This window comes from Hypanus sabinus, chromosome 7 (genome assembly GCF_030144855.1).
Source record: "Hypanus sabinus isolate sHypSab1 chromosome 7, sHypSab1.hap1, whole genome shotgun sequence".
Taxonomy (NCBI): domain Eukaryota; kingdom Metazoa; phylum Chordata; class Chondrichthyes; order Myliobatiformes; family Dasyatidae; genus Hypanus; species Hypanus sabinus.
In genome coordinates, this window is record NC_082712.1 from 145,185,904 (window position 1) to 145,191,903 (window position 6,000).

General features: G+C 40.1%; 1 protein-coding gene across 2 annotated transcripts in view; it reads right to left on the reverse strand.

The window, feature by feature from the left end:
* The window catches only part of LOC132397295 (USP6 N-terminal-like protein), a 181,046-nt gene extending 175,505 nt beyond the window's left edge, over positions 1-5,541 (reverse strand). The window contains exon 1 of one of the 2 annotated variants that reach the window (XM_059975884.1): positions 5,414-5,541. The gene's annotated coding sequence lies outside the window, so the exon portion shown is untranslated. The remainder of the gene's footprint in view (positions 1-5,413) is intronic. The other variant, XM_059975883.1, reaches the window with a different exon arrangement.
* Positions 5,542-6,000: the final 459 nt, after the last annotated feature.

Below are 6,000 nucleotides of genomic sequence, written 5' to 3' on the forward strand. Positions count from 1 at the left end.
GCATTCTTTCTAACTTAATGGTGTATCTTCTATAGCAAGGTACCAAAACAGAACACAATATTTCAACTGCAACCTCACCAGCTACAACATAACATTCTAATTCCTATACTCAATGTCCTGATTGATGAAGATTACTGTGCCAAATGCCTTCTTCACCATCATGTCTACCTGGAATGTAATTTTTTGGGAACAATGTACTTGTATCCCTAGATCCCTCTGTTCTATAAAACTTCACAGGCCCCTACTGTTCATTGTGAAAGTCCTAGGCTAACTTGTCTTCCCAAAATGCAACACCTCACACTTATCCAAATTATGGTCCTTTTTGCCTATTCTAAGCCCATTTACCCAGCTGATCAGATCCCTCTGCAAATCTTGGTAATTATCTTCTCTCACTACAATACCACCTATTTCATTGCCACCTGCAAACATACTAAATATGGCTTGTATTTCCCAACCAGATCACTGATATAGATGACAAATGGCAATAGGCTTATCACTGATCCCCGGGGAACCCCATTAGTTACAGACCTCCAGAAAAACAATCTTCCACCATCACCCTCAACTTCCTAGCAACAAGCCAATTGTGCATCCAATTAGCTAGCTCTCCTTGGACTTCATCCCATCCAACTTTCCTTAGCATCCTACCACACAGAACCTTATCAAAGTTCTTAATGAAGTCCATATAGGTTACAGCCCTGCCCTCGTCAACTCTTCAGCTAATTCTTCAAAAAACTCAGTCAAATTTTTGAGACACGATCTCAACTTCACAAAACCATGCTGACTATTCCTAATCAGTTTATGTCTTTCCTGAAGCTTATATATCTTACCCCTCAGAATTTCCTTAAGGAACTTACCTATGTTAGGATTACAAGCCTACAGACCCCAGATTTTTCTTTAAAATGATTAAATTGTTTTCCACCCAATGATTTCACATTCACACAACTGTATCTTGATATCAAACCATGAAGAAACTTGATCTTCATGACTGGCTAATCTATCAGGTTCATTCTAGACATGAACCTAATTCTTCACCTTGGTGAAGAGTATTATATCACTGGCAATGGAACAAAGAACAAGACAAAGTAATTTGATTGTCTACGCTCTTTTGGCTTACATTGCAATGTAAGAATTTTAACAGGGTATTTTGTGTCCAGTAAAATGAATGAACTCATTATAACATAGTGTTTTAACTTTTGTTTATGCATTTGTAAAACAATACCCTAGTCAGTAAAACAGAAAACAAATGTTCCAATGTTAAGAATGGAACCAATGTTTTCACTATGTGCAGTATGAAGGAGAAGCCTCTGTTGCATGTATGGCGTACCTCTACGGTCTCGTCACTGCAATAAGCTATTCTAGCTTGAGGGCACTTCTAAGAAAACAACATTTTACTACAGACCTCATTAAGTTTAGATAAAGAATGTTCCAGTTCCTGGAATCACCTGTTTCCATTATCATCACAGTTTATCAAAATCATATAACATTTAGACTGCACTAAATTATCACAAGAAAAGCAATTGAATACATTTTCAAACACTCCAAATTTAAAGTTAAATGAATCAAAACACAGAGTTATTAAGTTGTACAGTACAGATTTGGGTCTATGGCCCATCATATCCATTGCAGCCTTCCTGCCCACCTACACAAATCCCATTTGCCTACATCAGGTTTGTATCCTTCCATGCTTTGTCTGTTTAGGTGTCCACCTTAATGTTCATTAAACATTGTAATTGTAAATGATACTAATACATTCTTTGGCAGCATTCTAGATATCAATCACAACCCGTTAAAAGAATGTACCCCTTAAAAATTCCTCCCTTTCACCTTGAATCTATATCCTTTTGCTTTTGGTGGTCCAATCATGGGGGAAAAATTGACTAGCTATCCTATCCTTTCCATCCTCAAACACATCACACTATCATTGTCAGGGTTAAACTCTATCTGTAAAATACTCCACCTAACTTTCCATCTGAACTGTATCACACTGTCGCCTTAAACAACATTCCTTGCTATCCACAATACCATCCATTTTTGTGTCATCCAGACACACTAGTCATGCCTCCCACATTCACATCCTGGTAATTAATGTACATCACAAACAGCAAAGGTGTCAGCATCGATCCCATGGGACACCATCTGTCACAGGCTTCCAATCAGAAAAGCATCCTTCCACTCTCTGCCTCCTATCACCATGCTAATTTTTGGATCCAAGTACCCAGCCTGTCTTGGATTTCAAGTGCTGCAACTGCCTGGCAGGGCTTTATCAAATACCTTACTGAAGTCTACATAGATAAGAATCACTATCCTGCCCTGATCAATTCCTTTTGTTTCCTCCTCAAAAGGTACAATCAAATTAGAGACTGAAATCCCCTTGCACAAAGCAATGCTGACTTTCTCTAAGCAGTCCCTGACTTTCCTAACTCACGTTAATCTTGTGTCTTAGAATTTTCTTCAATAATTTGCTTACCACTAACAGAAGACTCATTAGCTGTATTATTTCCCCACTGCCCTTTTTTAGTAAAGAAACAACATTAGCTACTCCCCCAGTCTTTTGGTATCTCTCCTTGGACTAACAAAGATGGAAAAAAAATTGTCAGGGCCCTAGCAATCTCTTGTCTACGGAAGTCTCTTCCATAGAATTGAAACTGGAATATTATTGTTACATGTACCAAAGTACAGAGAAAAGCCTGTTTTGCACACTGTAGAAATAGATCAATTCATTACAGTGAATTGAGGTACAGCAGTACAAAGTAAAATAACAGGATAATGCATATTAAAGTGTAACAACTACAGAGAAAGTGCAGTGCAGATGAACAATAAGGTGCAAAATCATAATGAGGTAGACTGTGAGGTCAAGAATCTATCTTATTGTACTAGGGAGCCATTCAATGGTCTAATAACAACAGGACAGAAGTTGTCCTGGAGCCTGGTGGTACGATTTTCAAGCTTTTATATTTTCTGCCCAATAGTAGAGAAGGGAAAAGAGAATCTGGGGTGAGTGGGGTCTTTGCTTATGCTGGCAACTTTACTGAGGCAGTAAGAAATATAGATAGAATCCACGGGGGGGGGGGCAAGATGGGGGTGGGGGTAGATTCCATGAATGCTGAACTATGTCCAAAACTCTCTGCAGTTTCTTGTGGTCATAGGCAGACCAATTGCCATACCAGGCCAAGATGCATCCAGATAGGATGTTTTCTATAATGCATCTATAAAAATTGGTATGGGTTGATGGGTACATGCCAAAGTTCTTTAGCATGCTGAGCAAGTAGAGGTGTTGGTGAGCTTTCTTGGCCATGGCACCTACATGGTTGGACCAGGACAAGAAATTGGTGATGTTCACTCCTCAGAACATGAAGCTCTTAACCCTCTTGACCTCAGCATCGCAAATGAAGATGGGAGCAGGTGCACTGCCCCACTTCCCGAAACTAATGACCAACTCTTTTGTTCTGCTGACAATGAGGAAAAGGTGTTGTCATGACACCAAATTACTAAACTCTGTATCTCCTTCTTGTGTTCGGACTCATCTTTACTTGACATAAACCCACTACCATTGGTATGGTATGCAAACTTGTAGATGGAATTAGAAAGGAAACTGGCCATGAGTGTACAGAGGTAGAGCAGGGTTAGGATTCTGGGATGGATCTCATCTGGCCCTAGGGATTTATCAACCCTATGCTTTCCAAGACATTTAACACTTCTATCTTTCTAATATTGATATATTTCATTCCATTGACTTATCCTTCCCTGAACTCACTATCCTCCTTAGTGAATACTTCACCCACATCCCTGAGCTCCACACATAGATACCTTTTGATTTATGGGGGGGGGGGGGAAGAGATATTCTTTCTCTGATAGTGAATTAGATAGCAAAAAAGTAACAAGATCAATCATGATTCAAAAACTGTCAAAATTTGTACCCAATTAAAACCAACATTCAATGTGAACTTGTTCTATCTTAAATTTTTTCCTCCTTTAATATGAATGGTTGTTATCATATTCTGAAATAACACATTTTTGGGGGGTACTATCAAATAAAATCACAAAATATTTCTGACAAAGAAGGATTGCAACAAACTACATCTGTAAATGATTTGAAAATTAGCTACTTAACCCATATGCACACACAACATCTGTACCCTGTCACTGCAGGCCAAGGCTCTTAAGTGTGCATCCATTTTTACCTGTGGTGAAGGAAATGAAACAATGGCATATAATAATCAGAATGTCACCAGCACATCAAATTGTGGTGAATTTCCTTAGATATAGGGGAGTGAGTTTCTGCACTGAAAGGCTGAAGCAGTTGTATTCATGCAAGGGGAAAAGGGGAAAATGTGATTATGAGAAAATTGGGAAGATACCATCAAAAGAGGTTTGAGTAGAGAGTACTATAATAAAAATACGGATCAGCTAGCTAGCCAATTGTGTTTCTCCAGTTCCATTTCTGGTATTTCTTTCAGCATTTAAATGTTTTCTACACCTTGCTTATGATGATAGACTTAAGCTCAATATGAACTGTTGCAAAAAAAGTCTTATATTCTGAGTATTAAACAAAATTTCCCATAAATTTGTTACATCAACTATTAGCTGCAATATTTAAGTACAGACACACTCCTTTGTTGGATCATTGCTACAATGGAAAGATTTACTACAGTACGCAAAATGCTACAATACACACGTACTATATATACTGTCAGATTAGAATGCTCCTCTATAGGACAACATATATTGAAACATTTTCTGAACAATTTATATACGTTTGATTACATCCACAAGAGAGCACGTGAGAGCTTTAAAATATTTCAATTATTCATTATTTATAAAGTGACGTGAAATAAAATGGGGTTTCCAATATCCGATTTCCAATTGAGGGAAAAAAACCAGCAATTCTCCCGAGATTAGTGTCGACAATCACCGTTCTCAATTTCTGTTACCTTAGTTTAAAGTACTGCGCCGGATGCATTGCTATGTTGTACTATACAGGCAGTTTCAAATCATTCCGTGCAGCGCGTTCTGCTTTTAGCTCAACGCTTTGAAATGTGTACCACTAACAGTTTCCAATTATCACAGCAGGGCGGTCCAACCTCTCAGCCCGAGAATCAAAACCATGAAAATTATTAGCGACACCCCCTCTCCCAAACAGCCTTAACCATTCATCCAGTGTTAACGAATACTACAAGAATAATCCACATCGACTATAATTTGTCGTCTCGTTAAATAAAAGACTGCGGCTATAGCTTGATGTCTGTCAGAACAAAAACAACCAGCCGACCAAGTAACTGGGAGCGAGCCACACTCAGATAACGATCCCTCCGACGTTACTACCCCTTGCCTTCAGTGCAAAAAGCGGTACCGTAAGAGAGAGTCCACAAAATGTTCGATCGACAAAGGCAGAGAAGCTCGACCGCTTTGTTACCTTGTGTAGGGTCTGTTTCGCTGGTTGCTGACAGTTCGCTGGTGCGGCTCTCTCTTCATTCTTCCTGACACCGAGATGCTGCGCTGCCTCTGCCCGTTTCCCCGCGCGCCTGCCCGCGTCCGCGCGACATCGCTCGCGCTCGCCGCCCGCGCGCCTTTCCCTGCTGACACGGCGCGAGCGCGCTCCGCCCTCCTTCCGCCGCCTCGCCAATCACGGGCGGCTCGTGCTGAGCTCGCTGCCGCCTCTGCTGGGTGCAGGTTTGGGGGTGAATGGCGATTTCGTTTGAATGTTTCTGCCCCATCCGTTGTCCCGGTTTTTGTTTTTGTCCAGTTGCCTTCCGATAAAAGTGAGAATGTATGTCACTTGGAAGAAAATGCACCATATATCACAACAAAACTTCGTTTTGCGTCATATGTAAAACAGGTTAACCCAGCCGTTATACTTTCTTTTGGTGAAAACAGCACATTCACCAGATTGCTAGGATGAAAGACGTGTACTTGATTTGATGTTAGGTTAAAAAGTGCGGAAAGTTTCGAGTTGAGGGCTAATTTATCAATTCAGTCTTCAGGAAGTTACGATCTGATACT